Source organism: Hyla sarda, chromosome 1 (genome assembly GCF_029499605.1).
Source record: "Hyla sarda isolate aHylSar1 chromosome 1, aHylSar1.hap1, whole genome shotgun sequence".
In the NCBI taxonomy this organism is placed as follows: Eukaryota; Metazoa; Chordata; class Amphibia; order Anura; family Hylidae; genus Hyla; species Hyla sarda.
In genome coordinates, this window is record NC_079189.1 from 184,558,176 (window position 1) to 184,573,516 (window position 15,341).

The 15,341-nt window shown below is 44.4% G+C and overlaps 4 non-coding genes across 4 annotated transcripts; all 4 read right to left on the minus strand.

Moving 5' to 3' along the window:
• Window positions 1-2,260: 2,260 nt before the first annotated feature.
• Window positions 2,261-2,332, minus strand: TRNAY-GUA (transfer RNA tyrosine (anticodon GUA)). The gene has a single exon. It is a non-coding gene; the product is annotated as a tRNA-Tyr (tRNA).
• Window positions 2,333-4,250: 1,918 nt separating this feature from the next.
• TRNAC-GCA (transfer RNA cysteine (anticodon GCA)) lies at window positions 4,251-4,322 on the minus strand. The gene has a single exon. It is a non-coding gene; the product is annotated as a tRNA-Cys (tRNA).
• Window positions 4,323-8,482: 4,160 nt separating this feature from the next.
• TRNAC-GCA (transfer RNA cysteine (anticodon GCA)) lies at window positions 8,483-8,554 on the minus strand. Its single transcript has one exon. It is a non-coding gene; the product is annotated as a tRNA-Cys (tRNA).
• A 2,043-nt stretch (window positions 8,555-10,597) lies between these two features.
• TRNAC-GCA (transfer RNA cysteine (anticodon GCA)) lies at window positions 10,598-10,669 on the minus strand. Its single transcript has one exon. It is a non-coding gene; the product is annotated as a tRNA-Cys (tRNA).
• Window positions 10,670-15,341: the final 4,672 nt, after the last annotated feature.

The following is a 15,341-nucleotide window of genomic DNA, read 5'->3' on the forward strand; positions in this document are numbered from 1 at the left end:
CATTTATATCACTTAACTTACCTTGTACCATCTCTACATTAAGCCAGTTCAGTACATTACATGATGTGTTACCAGCACTGACCTGGCCAATGTCAGCTCCTTCTTCCATAGTGTATACAGAACTAAAGAACCCATTCAGTAGCTCCGCCTTCTCTTGATCGCCTGTGACAACCTCCCCATTATCATTATTAAGGGGTCCTACATGCTCTGTCCTTGTTTTTTTTGCATTAATATATCTAAAAAAATATTTAGGATTAGTTTTGCTTTCTTTGGCCACCTGTCTCTCATTTTGAATTTTTGCTGTTTTTATTACATTTTTACAGATTTTATTAAGCTCCTTGTACTGTTTAAATGTTATCGCTGACCCATCAGATTTGTATTTTTTGAAGGCTATTTTTTTGTTGTTTATTGCTCTTTTAACATCATGTGTCAGCCATGTAGGATTTAGTTTTAATCGTTTATATTTGTTCCCCTTTGGTATATATTTAGCTATATAGTTATTTAGAGTTGATTTAAAGATGTCCCATTTACCTTCTGTATCAGTATTTGACAACACATCCCCCCAGTCTATGTCCTGTAGTGCAGCCCTCAGCCCAGGGAAATTTGCCTTTTTAAAGTTATATGTTTTTGCCTTCCCCGCCTGTCTTTGTTTTCTACATTTTAAGTCAAAAGTAACTATATTGTGGTCGCTATTACCAAGGTTTTCCCGCACAGTTACATTACCAACCAGCTCTGCAATGTTGGAAATGATCAGATCCAACAAGGCATCACTTCTTGTTGGGTCCTCCACAAACTGGCCCATAAAATTATCCTGCAATAAATTTAGGAATTGTCGCCCCTTTGTAGTTTTAGCCAACCCCGGACCCCAATCTATATCTGGATAGTTAAAATCTCCCATTATTACCACTGTACCTGCCCGGGCGGCCCTCTCTATTTGTTTATGAAGCCGAACTTCTATCTCTTCAGTGATATTAGGGGGTCTGTAGATTACACCAAATACTATTTTTTCAGTATTTCCCTTCTTTTGTAATTCTACCCACAATGATTCCACATCCTCAGAATCATCACACACTATGGCATCGTTCACACTGACTTTCATACCACTTCTTACATACAGACAGACTCCACCACCTTTTCTGTTCATTCTATCCTTGCGAAACAATGTAAACCCCTGCAGATTAACCGCCCAGTCATGCGAGGAGTCCAGCCATGTCTCAGTGACCCCAACTATATCAATATGTTCCTCCAGTATCAAGTTACATACAAGTTACATACATCCAGTATCAAGTTACATACATTTAAAGCTCTCAATCATTCCAGTACTTCCAGGGAGGAAGGTGCTGAGGAAGAAGGTAGTTGGGGTGTGAGTGGGTGGTGGTGGTAGTTGGAGTGAAGGCAATGGTGATTGGTAGAAGGGGAGACCATTTTATTGGTATAAAAAAAAAAAGCAAATAAAACCCCCAACCTTTTTATTTTCAACATCCCACATGCTTCAACAGACACAACACCACTTTTGGTAGATCCACAACCTAGAATCCTCCATTCTAGTGGATCACCATCCACAATGCCCCACAACACTCTCTGACCACTTACCTTGAAAGCCTCCTCTCCTCAGTCCATCGATCTCCTCCAGTCCCACTGCTCTCCAATCTGCTCTCCTTGACATCCGCTTGACTCAGTCAATCCAACAATATCTTTCAGTCCCATCATCCATGGCTCTCCGATCCTCCAGTCATCCCAGGTTCTCACAATCAATCTCATTTAACATCTTCCATCATCAGGATCTTCACAGGATTCGAACTCACAACCTCTGCACTCCAAGGCAGCAGCTCTAACCACAATGCCATGGGAGCTGCTTGGCAACAAAATGCAGAGACCAAGGTCTTGTCCTGTTTTGGCACACAGAGTAACTGCACAGAGGAAGAGAGGAGAGGGTCTTGAGGGGGGGGGGAGATTTGAACCTTAGAAGTTCTATAGTTCTTTTCTGCCTGACCACAATGCTCCACCACTGAGCTATTGCTAAAAAATTAGCAATATCTGTACCTCAACATTGCAAATTTTTTGCAATAAACTACATACATGAGATATGGTTGAGCTGTAAAGAAAAAAATATGCATTAGCAGGCACTTGGTTTTGAACCAAGGACCTCTTGAACCTCTGCGCTCCAGGGTGGCTGCTCATTGACTGGATGAGGCGATTTTCTGCAAGAAATTACATTTGTGGGATATGGTTAAGTTGTAAAGCAAAAAAAATGTGTGTTAGGGGGCACTCGGATTTGAACCAAGGACCTCTTGATCTACAGTCAAATGCTCTACCACTGAGCTATACCCCCGCAACACAAAGCTTTCCAGTGTAAACCCACAGAGGGGGGGATTCGAACCTAAGTCCGAACTAGCTCTTCGGCTTGCCTGTACTGTTCCAGTCAAATGTATCTGAACAGGTGGGAAAAAATTATTTTTTTAAATCAACTGGTGTCAAAAAGTTATACAGATTTGTAAGTTACATACATTTAAAGCTCTCAATCGTTCCAGTACTTATCATCTGCTTGCCCTGCATGCCAAAAAGAGAGGGGGGCTCCAATTGTAGATATAGCAAGCCTAAGAAGTAGCTTGGTCTTAGGTTTGAGCCCCCCTTTGTGCATTTTCTCTTTTTGCCAAAACAACTGTTGCCAAAAAAGGAAAACAGGTTTGTTAGGTTCGAGCCCCCCCTTTGTGCATTTTCTCTTTTTGTCAAAACAACAGGTGCCAAAAAGTTATACAGGTTTGTAAGTTACATACATTTAAAGCTCTCAATCATTCCAATACTTATCATCTGCGTGCCCTGCGTGCAAAAAAGAGAGGGGGGCTCGGATTGTAGATATAGCAAGCCTAAGAAGTAGCTCGGTCTGAGGGCCGAGCCCCCCTTTGTGCATTTTCTTATTTTGTGAAAACAGGCCAAGACCACTGTCATCGTCATTGTCATCGTCATCGTCATCATCATCATCATCATCATCATCATCATCATCATCATCATCGTCATCATCGTCATCATCGTCATCATCGTCGTCATCGTTACCAGTTTCCAGTTTCCAGTTTCCAGTTTCCAGTTTCCAGTTTCCAGTTTCCAGTTTCCAGTTTCCAGTTTCCAGTTTCCAGTTTCCAGGTAGCTTTCATGGTCTAGTGGTTAGAGCTGCTGCCTTGGAGCAAAGAGGTTGTGAGTTCAAATCCTGTGAAGACCCTGAGGCTGGCAGCAGAGCATGGTGATGGAGTGAGAAATCGGTGGATGGTAAGTGTGTGTGTGAAGTGGTTGATGGTTGGGCATCGAAAAGTGGGTGGGGAGGAAGGTGCTGAGGAAGAAGGTAGTTGGGGTGTGAGTGAGTGCTGGTGGTAGTTGGAGTGAAGGGCTGGAGGCAATAGTGATTGGTAGAAGGGGAGACCATTTTATTGGTATAAAAAAAAGCAAATAAAACCCCCAACCTTTTTATTTTCAACATCCCACATGCTTCAACAGACACAACACCACTTTTGGTAGATCCACAACCTAGAATCCTCCATTCTAGTGGATCACCATCCACAATGCCCCACAACACTCTCTGACCACTTACCTTGAAAGCCTCCTCTCCTCAGTCCATCGATCTCCTCCAGTCCCACTGCTCTCCAATCTGCTCTCCTTGACATCCGCTTGACTCAGTCAATCCATCGATATCTTTCAGTCCCATCATCCATGGCTCTCCAATCCTCCAGTCATCCCAGGTTCTCACAATCAATCTCATTTAACATCTTCCATCATCAGGATCTTCACAGGATTTGAACTCACAACCTCTGCGCTCCAAGGCAGCAGCTCTAACCACAATGCCATGGGAGCTGCTTGGCAACAAAATGCAGAGACCAAGGTCTTGTCCTGTTTTGGCACACAGAGTAACTGCACAGAGGAAGAGAGGAGAGGGTCTTGAGGGGGGGGGGAGATTTGAACCTTAGAAGTTCTATAGTTCTTTTCTGCCTGACCACAATGCTCCACCACTGAGCTATTGCTAAAAAATTAGCAATATCTGTACCTCAACAGTGCAAATTTTTTGCAATAAACTACATACATGAGATATGGTTGAGCTGTAAAGAAAAAAATATGCATTGGCAGGCACTTGGATTTGAACCAAGGACTTCTTGAACCTCTGCGCTCCAGGGTGGCTGCTCATTGACTGGATGAGGCGATTTTCTGCAAGAAATTACATTTGTGGGATATGGTTAAGTTGTAAAGCAAAAAAAATGTGTGTTAGGGGGCACTCGGATTTGAACCAAGGACCTCTTGATCTGCAGTCAAATGCTCTACCACTGAGCTATACCCACGCAACACAAAGCTTTCCAGTGTAAACCCACAGAGGGGGGGATTCGAACCTAAGTCCGAACTAGCTCTTCGGCTTGCCTGTACTGTTCCAGTCAAATGTATCTGAACAGGTGGGAAAAAATTATTTTTTTAAATCAACTGGTGTCAAAAAGTTATACAGATTTGTAAGTTACATACATTTAAAGCTCTCAATCGTTCCAGTACTTATCATCTGCGTGCCCTGCGTGCCAAAAAGAGAGGGGGGCTCCAATTGTAGATATAGCAAGCCTAAGAAGTAGCTTGGTCTTAGGTTTGAGCCCCCCTTTGTGCATTTTCTCTTTTTGTCAAAACAACTGGTGCCAAAAAGTTATACAGGTTTGTTAGGATCGAGCCCCCCCTTTGTGCATTTTCTCTTTTTGTCAAAACAACAGGTGTCAAAAAGTTATACAGATTCGTAAGTTACATACATTTAAAGCTCTCAATCGTTCCAGTACTTATCATCTGCGTGCCCTGCGTGCCAAAAAGAGAGGGGAGCTCCAATTGTAGCTATAGCAAGCCTAAGAAGTAGCTTGGTCTGAGGTCTGAGCCCCCCTTTGTGCATTTTCTCTTTTTGTCAAAACAACTGGTGCCAAAAAGTTATACAGGTTTGTAAGTTACATACATTTAAAGCTCTCAATCATTCCAGTACTTATCATCTGCGTGCCCTGCGTGCCAAAAAGAGAGGGGGGCTCGGATTGTAGATATAGCAAGCCTAAGAAGTAGCTCGGTCTGAGGGCCGAGCCCCCCTTTGTGCATTTTCTTATTTTGTGAAAACAGGCCAAGACCACTGTCATCGTCATCGTCATCGTCATCGTCATCATCATCATCATCATCATCATCATCGTCATCGTTACCAGTTTCCAGGTAGCTTTCATGGTCTAGTGGTTAGAGCTGCTGCCTTGGAGCAAAGAGGTTGTGAGTTCAAATCCTGTGAAGACCCTGAGGCTGGCAGCAGAGCATGGTGATGGAGTGAGAAATCGGTGGATGGTAAGTGTGTGTGTGAAGTGGTTGATGGTTGGGCATCGAAAAGTGGGTGGGGAGGAAGGTGCTGAGGAAGAAGGTAGTTGGGGTGTGAGTGAGTGCTGGTGGTAGTTGGAGTGAAGGGCTGGAGGCAATGGTGATTGGTAGAAGGGGAGACCATTTTATTGGTATAAAAAAAAGCAAATAAAAACCCCCACCTTTTTACTTTCAACATCCCACAACAGACACAACACCACTTTTAGTAGATCCACAACCTAGATTCCTCCATTCTAGTGGATCACCGTCCACAATGCCCCACAACACTCTCTGACCACTTACCTTGAAAGCCTCCTCTCCTCAGTCCATCGATCTCCTCCAGTCCCACTGCTCTCCAATCTGCTCTCCTTGACATCCGCTTGACTCAGTCCATCCATCAATATCTTTCAGTCCCATGATCCATGGCTCTCCAATCATCCCAGGTTCTCACGAGCAATCTCATTTGACATCTTTCATCATCAGGGTCTTCACAGGATTCAAACTCACAACCTCTGCGCTCCAAGGCAGCAGCTCTAACCACAATGCCATGGGAGCTGCTTGGCAACAAAATGCAGAGACCAAGGTCTTGTCCTGTTTTGGCACACAGAGTAACTGCACCATGGAAGGGAGGAGAGGGTTTTGAGGGGGGGGGGGGGGGAGATTTGAACCTTAGAAGTTCTATAGTTCTTTTCTGCCTGACCACAATGCTCCACCACTGAGCTATTGCTAAAAAATTAGCAATGTCTGTACCTCAACATTGCAAATTTTTTGCAATAAACTACATAGATGAGATATGGTTGAGCTGTAAAGAAAAAATTATGCATTAGCAGGCACTTGGATTTGAACCAAGGACCTCTTGAACCTCTGCACTCCAGGGTGGCTGCTCATTGACTGGATGAGGCGATTTTCTGCAAGAAACTACATTTGAGGGATATGGTTAAGTTGTAAAGCAAAAAAAATGTGTGTTAGGGGGCACTCGGATTTGAACCAAGGACCTCTTGATCTGCAGTCAAATGCTCTACCACTGAACTATACCACCGCAACACAAAGCTTTCCAGTGTAAACGCACAGAGGGGGGATTCGAACCTAAGTCCGAACTAGCTCTTCGTCTTGCCTGTACTGTTCCAGTCAAATGTATCTGAACAGGTGGGAAAAAATTATTTTTTTAAATCAACTGGTGTCAAAAAGTTACACAGATTTGTAAGTTACATACATTTAAAGCTCTCAATCGTTCCAGTACTTATCATCTGCGTGCCCTGCGTGCCAAAAAGAGAGGGGGGCTCCAATTGTAGATATAGCAAGCCTAAGAAGTAGCTTGGTCTTAGATTTGAGCCCCCCTTTGTGCATTTTCTCTTTTTGTCAAAACAACTGGTGCCAAAAAGGTATACAGGTTTGTTAGGTTCGAGCCCCCCCTTTGTGCATTTTCTCTTTTTGTCAAAACAATAGGTGCCAAAAAGTTATACAGATTTGTAAGTTACATACATTTAAAGCTCTCAATCGTTCCAGTACTTATCATCTGCGTGCCCTGCGTGCCAAAAAGAGAGGGGGGCTCCAATTGTAGATATAGCAAGCCTAAGAAGTAGCTTGGTCTGAGCCCCCCTTTGTGCATTTTCTCTTTTTGTCAAAACAACTGGTGCCAAAAAGTTATACAGGTTTGTTAGGTCCGAGCCTCCCTTTGTGCATTTTCTCTTTTTGTCAAAACAACTGGTGCCAAAAAGTTATACAGGTTTGTAAGTTACATACATTTAAAGCTCTCAATCATTCCAGTACTTATCATCTGCGTGCCCTGCGTGCCAAAAAGAGAGGGGGGCTCGGATTGTAGCTATAGCAAGCCTAAGAAGTAGCTTGGTCTGAGGTCTGAGCCCCCCTTTGTGCATTTTCTCTTTTTGTCAAAACAACTGGTGCCAAAAAGTTATACAGGTTTGTAAGTTACATACATTTAAAGCTCTCAATCATTCCAGTACTTATCATCTGCGTGCCCTGCGTGCCAAAAAGAGAGGGGGGCTCGGATTGTAGATATAGCAAGCCTAAGAAGTAGCTCGGTCTGAGGTCCGAGCTTTCATGGTCTAGTGGTTAGAGCTGCTGCCTTGGAGCAAAGAGGTTGTGAGTTCAAATCCTGTGAAGACCCTGAGGCTTGCAGCAGAGCATGGTGATGGAGTGAGAAATCGGTGGATGTTAAGGTAAGTGTGTGTGTGTGTGAAGTGGTTGATGGTTGGGCATCGAGAAGTGGTGAGGAAGAAGGTAGTTGGGGTGTGAGTGAGTGGTGGTGGTAGTTGGAGTGAAGGGCTGGAGGCAATGGTGATTGGTAGAAGGGGAGACCATTTTATTGGTATAAAAAAAAGCAAATAAAAACCCCCACCTTTTTACTTTCAACATCCCACAACAGACACAACACCACTTTTAGTAGATCCACAACCTAGATTCCTCCATTCTAGTGGATCACCGTCCACAATGCCCCACAACACTCTCTGACCACTTACCTTGAAAGCCTCCTCTCCTCAGTCCATCGATCTCCTCCAGTCCCACTGCTCTCCAATCTGCTCTCCTTGACATCCGCTTGACTCAGTCCATCCATCAATATCTTTCAGTCCCATGATCCATGGCTCTCCAATCCTCCAGTCATCCCAGGTTCTCACGATCAATCTCATTTGACATCTTTCATCATCAGGGTCTTCACAGGATTCAAACTCACAACCTCTGTGCTCCAAGGCAGCAGCTCTAACCACAATGCCATGGGAGCTGCTTGGCAACAAAATGCAGAGACCAAGGTCTTGTCCTGTTTTGGCACACAGAGTAACTGCACCATGGAAGGGAGGAGAGGGTTTTGAGGGGGGGGGGGAGATTGGAACCTTAGAAGTTCTATAGTTCTTTTCTGCCTGACCACAATGCTCCACCACTGAGCTATTGCTAAAAAATTAGCAATGTCTGTACCTCAACATTGCAAATTTTTTGCAATAAACTACATAGATGAGATATGGTTGAGCTGTAAAGAAAAAATTATGCATTAGCAGGCACTTGGATTTGAACCAAGGACCTCTTGAACCTCTGCACTCCAGGGTGGCTGCTCATTGACTGGATGAGGCGATTTTCTGCAAGAAACTACATTTGAGGGATATGGTTAAGTTGTAAAGCAAAAAAAATGTGTGTTAGGGGGCACTCGGATTTGAACCAAGGACCTCTTGATCTGCAGTCAAATGCTCTACCACTGAGCTATACCACCGCAACACAAAGCTTTCCAGTGTAAACGCACAGAGGGGGGATTCGAACCTAAGTCCGAACTAGCTCTTCGTCTTGCCTGTACTGTTCCAGTCAAATGTATCTGAACAGGTGGGAAAAAATTATTTTTTTAAATCAACTGGTGTCAAAAAGTTACACAGATTTGTAAGTTACATACATTTAAAGCTCTCCATCGTTCCAGTACTTATCATCTGCGTGCCCTGCGTGCCAAAAAGAGAGGGGGGCTCCAATTGTAGATATAGCAAGCCTAAGAAGTAGCTTGGTCTTAGATTTGAGCCCCCCTTTGTGCATTTTCTCTTTTTGTCAAAACAACTGGTGCCAAAAAGGTATACAGGTTTGTTAGGTTCGAGCCCCCCCTTTGTGCATTTTCTCTTTTTGTCAAAACAACAGGTGCCAAAAAGTTATACAGATTTGTAAGTTACATACATTTAAAGCTCTCAATCGTTCCAGTACTTATCATCTGCGTGCCCTGCGTGCCAAAAAGAGAGGGGGCTCCAATTGTAGATATTGCAAGCCTAAGAAGTAGCTTGGTCTGAGCCCCCCTTTGTGCATTTTCTCTTTTTGTCAAAACAACTGGTGCCAAAAAGTTATACAGGTTTGTTAGGTCCGAGCCTCCCTTTGTGCATTTTCTCTTTTTGTCAAAACAACTGGTGCCAAAAAGTTATACAGGTTTGTAAGTTACATACATTTAAAGCTCTCAATCATTCCAGTACTTATCATCTGCGTGCCCTGCGTGCCAAAAAGAGAGGGGGGCTCGGATTGTAGATATAGCAAGCCTAAGAAGTAGCTCGGTCTTAGGTCCGAGCCCCCCTTTGTGCATTTTCTCATTTTGTCAAAACAGGCCAAGACCACTGTCATCGTTGAAAGTTTCCAGGTAGCTTTCATGGTCTAGTGGTTAGAGCTGCTGCATTGGAGCAAAGAGGTTGTGAATTTGAATCCTGTGAAGACCCTGAGGCTGGCAGCAGAGCAAGGTGATGGAGTGAGAAATCGGAGGATGTTAAGGTAAGTGTGTGTGTGAAGTGGTTGATGGTTTGGCATCCAGAAGGTGATGGAGAAGTGGATGTGATGTGGGTGGGGAGGAAGGTGCTTAGGAAGAAGGTAGTTGGGGTGTGAGTGAGTGGTGGTGGTGGTGGTGGTGGTGGTGGTAGTTGGAGTGAAGGGCTGGAGGCAATGGTGATTGGTAGAAGGGGAGACCATTTTATTGGTATAAATAAAAAAGCAAATAAAACCCCCCACCTTTTTATTTTCAACATCCCACAACAGACACAACACCACTTTTGGTAGATCCACAACCTAGAATCCTCCATTCTAGTGGATCACCGTCCACAATGCCCCACAACACTCTCTGACCACTTACCTTGAAAGCCACCTCTCCTAAGTCCATCGATCTCCTCCAGTCCCACTGCTCTCCAATCTGCTCTCCTTGACATCCGCTTGACTCAGTCCATCCATCGATATCTTTCAGTCCCATGATCCATGGCTCTCCAATCCTCCAGTCATCCCAGGTTCTCACGATCAATCTCATTTGACATCTTTCATCATCAGGGTCTTCACAGGATTCAAACTCACAACCTCTGCGCTCCAAGGCAGCAGCTCTAACCACAATGCCATGGGAGCTGCTTGGCAACAAAATGCAGAGACCAAGGTCTTGTCCTGTTTTGGCACACAGAGTAACTGCACCATGGAAGGGAGGAGAGGGTTTTGAGGGGGGGGGGGGAGATTTGAACCTTAGAAGTTCTATAGTTCTTTTCTGCCTGACCACAATGCTCCACCACTGAGCTATTGTTAAAAAATTAGCAATGTCTGTACCTCAACATTGCAAATTTTTTGCAATAAACTACATAGATGAGATATGGTTGAGCTGTAAAGAAAAAATTATGCATTAGCAGGCACTTGGATTTGAACCAAGGACCTCTTGAACCTCTGCGCTCCAGGGTGGCTGCTCATTGACTGGATGAGGCGATTTTCTGCAAGAAACTACATTTGTGGGATATGGTTAAGTTGTAAAGCAAAAAAAATGTGTGTTAGGGGGCACTCGGATTTGAACCAAGGACCTCTTGATCTGCAGTCAAATGCTCTACCACTGAGCTATACCACCGCAACACAAAGCTTTCCAGTGTAAATGCACAGAGGGGGGATTCGAACCTAAGTCCGAACTAGCTCTTCGTCTTGCCTGTACTGTTCCAGTCAAATGTATCTGAACAGGTGGGAAAAAATTATTTTTTTAAATCAACTGGTGTCAAAAAGTTATACAGATTTGTAAGTTACATACATTTAAAGCTCTCAATCGTTCCAGTACTTATCATCTGCAAGCCCTGCGTGCCAAAAAGAGAGGGGGGCTCCAATTGTAGATATAGCAAGCCTAAGAAGTAGCTTGGTCTTAGGTTTGAGCCCCCCTTTGTGCATTTTCTCTTTTTGTCAAAACAACTGGTGCCAAAAAGGTATACAGGTTTGTTAGGTTCGAGCCCCCCCTTTGTGCATTTTCTCTTTTTGTCAAAACAACAGGTGCCAAAAAGTTATACAGATTTGTAAGTTACATACATTTAAAGCTCTCAATCGTTCCAGTACTTATCATCTGCGTGCCCTGCGTGCCAAAAAGAGAGGGGGGCTCCAATTGTAGATATAGCAAGCCTAAGAAGTAGCTTGGTCTGAGGTCTGAGCCCCCCTTTGTGCATTTTCTCTTTTTGTCAAAACAACTGGTGCCAAAAAGTTATACAGGTTTGTTAGGTCCGAGCCTCCCTTTGTGCATTTTCTCTTTTTGTCAAAACAACTGGTGCCAAAAAGTTATACAGGTTTGTAAGTTACATACATTTAAAGCTCTCAATCATTCCAGTACTTATCATCTGCGTGCCCTGCGTGCCAAAAAGAGAGGGGGGCTCGGATTGTAGATGTAGCAAGCCTAAGAAGTAGCTCGGTCTTAGGTCCGAGCCCCCCTTTGTGCATTTTCTCTTTTTGTCAAAACAACTGGTGCCAAAAAGTTATACAGGTTTGTAAGTTACATACATTTAAAGCTATCAATCATTCCAGTACTTATCATCTGCGTGCCCTGCGTGCCAAAAAGAGAGGGGGGCTCGGATTGTAGATATAGCAAGCCTAAGAAGTAGCTCGGTCTGAGGTCCGAGCCCCCCTTTGTGCATTTTCTCATTTTGTCAAAACAGGCCAGGACCACTGTCATCGTTTCCAGTTTCCAGTTTCCAGTTTCCAGTTTCCAGTTTCCAGTTTCCAGTTTCCAGTTTCCAGTTTCCAGTTTCCAGTTTCCAGTTTCCAGTTTCCAGGTAGCTTTCATGGTCTAGTGGTTAGAGCAGCTGCCTAGGAGCAAAGAGGTTGTGAGTTCAAATCCTGTGAAGACCCTGAGGCTGGCAAGTGTGTGTGAGGTAAGTGTGTGTGTGTGAAGTGGTTGATGGTTGGGCATCCAGAAGGTGATGGAGAAGTGGATGTGATGTGGGTGGGGAGGAAGGTGCTGAGGAAGAAGGTTGTTGGGGTGTGAGTGAGTGGTGGTGGTGGTAGTTAGAGTGAAGGGCTGGAGGCAAAGGTGATTGGTAGAAGGGGAGACAATTTTATTGGTATAAATAAAAAAGCAAATAAAAACCCCCACTTTTTTATTTTCAACATCCCACAACAGACACAACACCACTTTTGGTAGATCCACAACCTAGAATCCTCCATTCTAGTGGATCACCGTCCACAATGCCCCACAACACTCTCTGACCACTTACCTTGAAAGCCTCCTCTCCTCAGTCCATTGATCTCCTCCAGTCCCACTGCTCTCCAATCTGCTCTCCTTGACATTCGCTTGACTTATTCCATCCATCGATATCTTTCAGTCCCATGATCCATGGCTCTCCAATCCTCCAGTCATCCAAGGTTCTCACGATCATTCTCATTTGACATCTTCCATCAACAGGGTTTTCACAGGATTCAAACTCACAACCTCTGCGCTTCAAGGCAGCAGCTCTAACCACAATGCCATGGGAGCTGTTTGGCACACAGAGTAACTGCACAGAGGAAGGGAGGAGAAGGTTTTGAAAGGGGGGGCGGAGATTTGAACCTGAGAAGTTCTATAGTTCTTTTCTGTCAAAACAACTGGTGCCAAAAAGGGGGGCTCGGATTGTAGATATAGCAAGCCTAAGAAGTAGCTCGGTCTGAGGTCCGAGCCCCCCTTTGTGCATTTTCTCATTTTGTCAAAACAGGCCAGGACCACTGTCATCGTTGCCAGTTTCCAGTTTCCAGTTTCCAGTTTCCAGTTTCCAGTTTCCAGTTTCCAGTTTCCAGTTTCCAGTTTCCAGTTTCCAGTTTCCAGTTTCCAGTTTCCAGTTTCCAGTTTCCAGTTTCCAGGTAGCTTTCATGGACTAGTGGTTAGAGCTGCTGCCTTGGAGCAAAGAGGTTGTGAGTTCAAATCCTGTGAAGACCCTGAGGCTGGCAGCAGAGCATGGTGATGGAGGGAGAAATTGGTGGATGTTAAGGTAAGTGTGTGTGTGAAGTGGTTGATGGTTGGGCATCCAGAAGGTGATGGAGAAGTGGGTGGGTAGGAAGGTGCTGAGGAAGAAGGTAGTTGGGGTGTTAGTGAGTGGTGGTGGTGGTAGTTGGAGTGAAGGGCTGGAGGCAATGGTGATTGGTAGAAGGGGAGACCATTTTATTGGTATAAATAAAAAAGCAAATAAAAACCCCCACCTTTATATTTTCAACATCCCACAACAGACACAACACCACTTTTGGTAGATCCACAACCTAGAATCCTCCATTCTAGTGAATCACCATCCACAATGCCCCACAACACTCTCTGACCACTTACCTTGAAAGCCTCCTCTCCTCAGTCCATCGATCTCCTCCAGTCCCACTGCTCTCCTTGACATTCGCTTGACTTATTCCATCCATCGATATCTTTCAGTCCCATGATCTATGGCTCTCCAATCCTCCAGTCATCCAAGGTTCTCACGATCATTCTCATTTAACATCTTCCATCATCAGGATCTTCACAGGATTCGAACTCACAACCTCTGCGCCCCAAGGCAGCAGCTCTAACCACAATGCCATGGGAGCTGCTTGGCAACAAAATGCAGAGACCAAGGTCTTGTCCTGTTTTGGCACACAGAGTAACTGCACAGAGAAAGAGAGGAGAGGGTTTTGAGGGGGGGGGGGGGGGACATTTGAACCTTAGAAGTTCTATAGTTCTTTTCTGCCTGACCACAATGCTCCACCACTGAGCTATTGCTAAAAAATTAGCAATATCTGTACCTCAACATTGCAAATTTTTTGCAATAAATTACATACATGAGATATGGTTGAGCTGTAAAGAAAAAATTATGCATTAGCAGGCACTTGGATTTGAACCAAGGACCTCTTGAACCTCTGCGCTCCAGGGTGGCTGCTCATTGACTGGATGAGGCGATTTTCTGCAAGAAATTTGTGGGATATGGTTAAGTTGTAAAGCAAAAAAATTTTTGTTAGGGGGCACTCGGATTTGAACCAAGGACCTCTTGTTCTGCAGTCAAATGCTCTACAACTGAGCTATACCCCCGCAACACAAAGCTTTCCAGTGTAAACGCACAGAGGGGGGGATTCGAACCTAAGTCCGAACTAGCTCTTCGGCTTGCCTGTACTGTTCCAGTCAAATGTATCTGAACAGGTGGGAAAAAAATATTTTTTTAAATCAACTGGTGTCAAAAAGTTATACAGATTTGTAAGTTACATATATTTAAAGCTCTCAATCGTTCCAATACTTATCATCTGCGTGCCCTGCGTGCCAAAAAGAGAGGGGGGCTCCAATTGTAGATATAGCAAGCCTAAGAAGTAGCTTGGTCTTAGGTTTGAGCCCCCCTTTGTGCATTTTCTCTTTTTGTCAAAACAACTGGTGCCAAAAAGTTATACAGGTTTGTTAGGTTCGAGCCCCCCCTTTCTGCATTTTCTCTTTTTGTCAAAACAACACGTGCCAAAAAGTTATACAGATTTGTAAGTTACATACATTTAAAGCTCTCAATCGTTCCAGTACTTATCATCTGCGTGCCCTGCGTGCCAAAAAGAGAGGGGGGCTCCAATTGTAGATATAGCAAGCCTAAGAAGTAGCTTGGTCTGAGGTCTGAGCCCCTTTGTGCATTTTCTCTTTTTGTCAAAACAACTGGTGCCAAAATGTTATACAGGTTTGTTAGGTCCGAGCCTCCCTTTGTGCATTTTCTCTTTTTGTCAAAACAACTGGTGCCAAAAAGTTATACAGGTTTGTAAGTTACATACATTTAAAGCTCTCAATCATTCCAGTACTTATCATCTGCGTGCCCTGCGTGCCAAAAAGAGAGGGGGGCTCGGATTGTAGATATAGCAAGCCTAAGAAGTAGCTTGGTCTGAGGTCCGAGCCCCCCTTTGTGCATTTTCTCATTTTGTCAAAACAGGCCAAGACCACTGTCATCGTTGCCAGTCTCCAGGTAGCTTTCATGGTCTAGTGGTTAGAGCTGCTGCTTTGGAGCAAAGAGGTTGTGAGTTCAAATCCTGTGAAGACCCTGAGGCAGGCAGCAGAGCATGGTGATGGAGTGAGAAATCGGTGGATGTTAAGGTAAGTGTGTGTGTGTGAAGTGGTTGATGGTTGGGCATCGAGAAGTGGTGAGGAAGAAGGTAGTTGGGGTGTTAGTGGGTGGTGGTGGTGGTGGTGGTGGTGGTGGTAGTTGGAGTGAAGGGCTGGAGGCAATGGTGATTGGTAGAAGGGGAGACCATTTTATTGGAATAAAAAAAAAAGCAAATAAAAACTCCCACCTTTATATTTTCAACATCCCACAACAGAC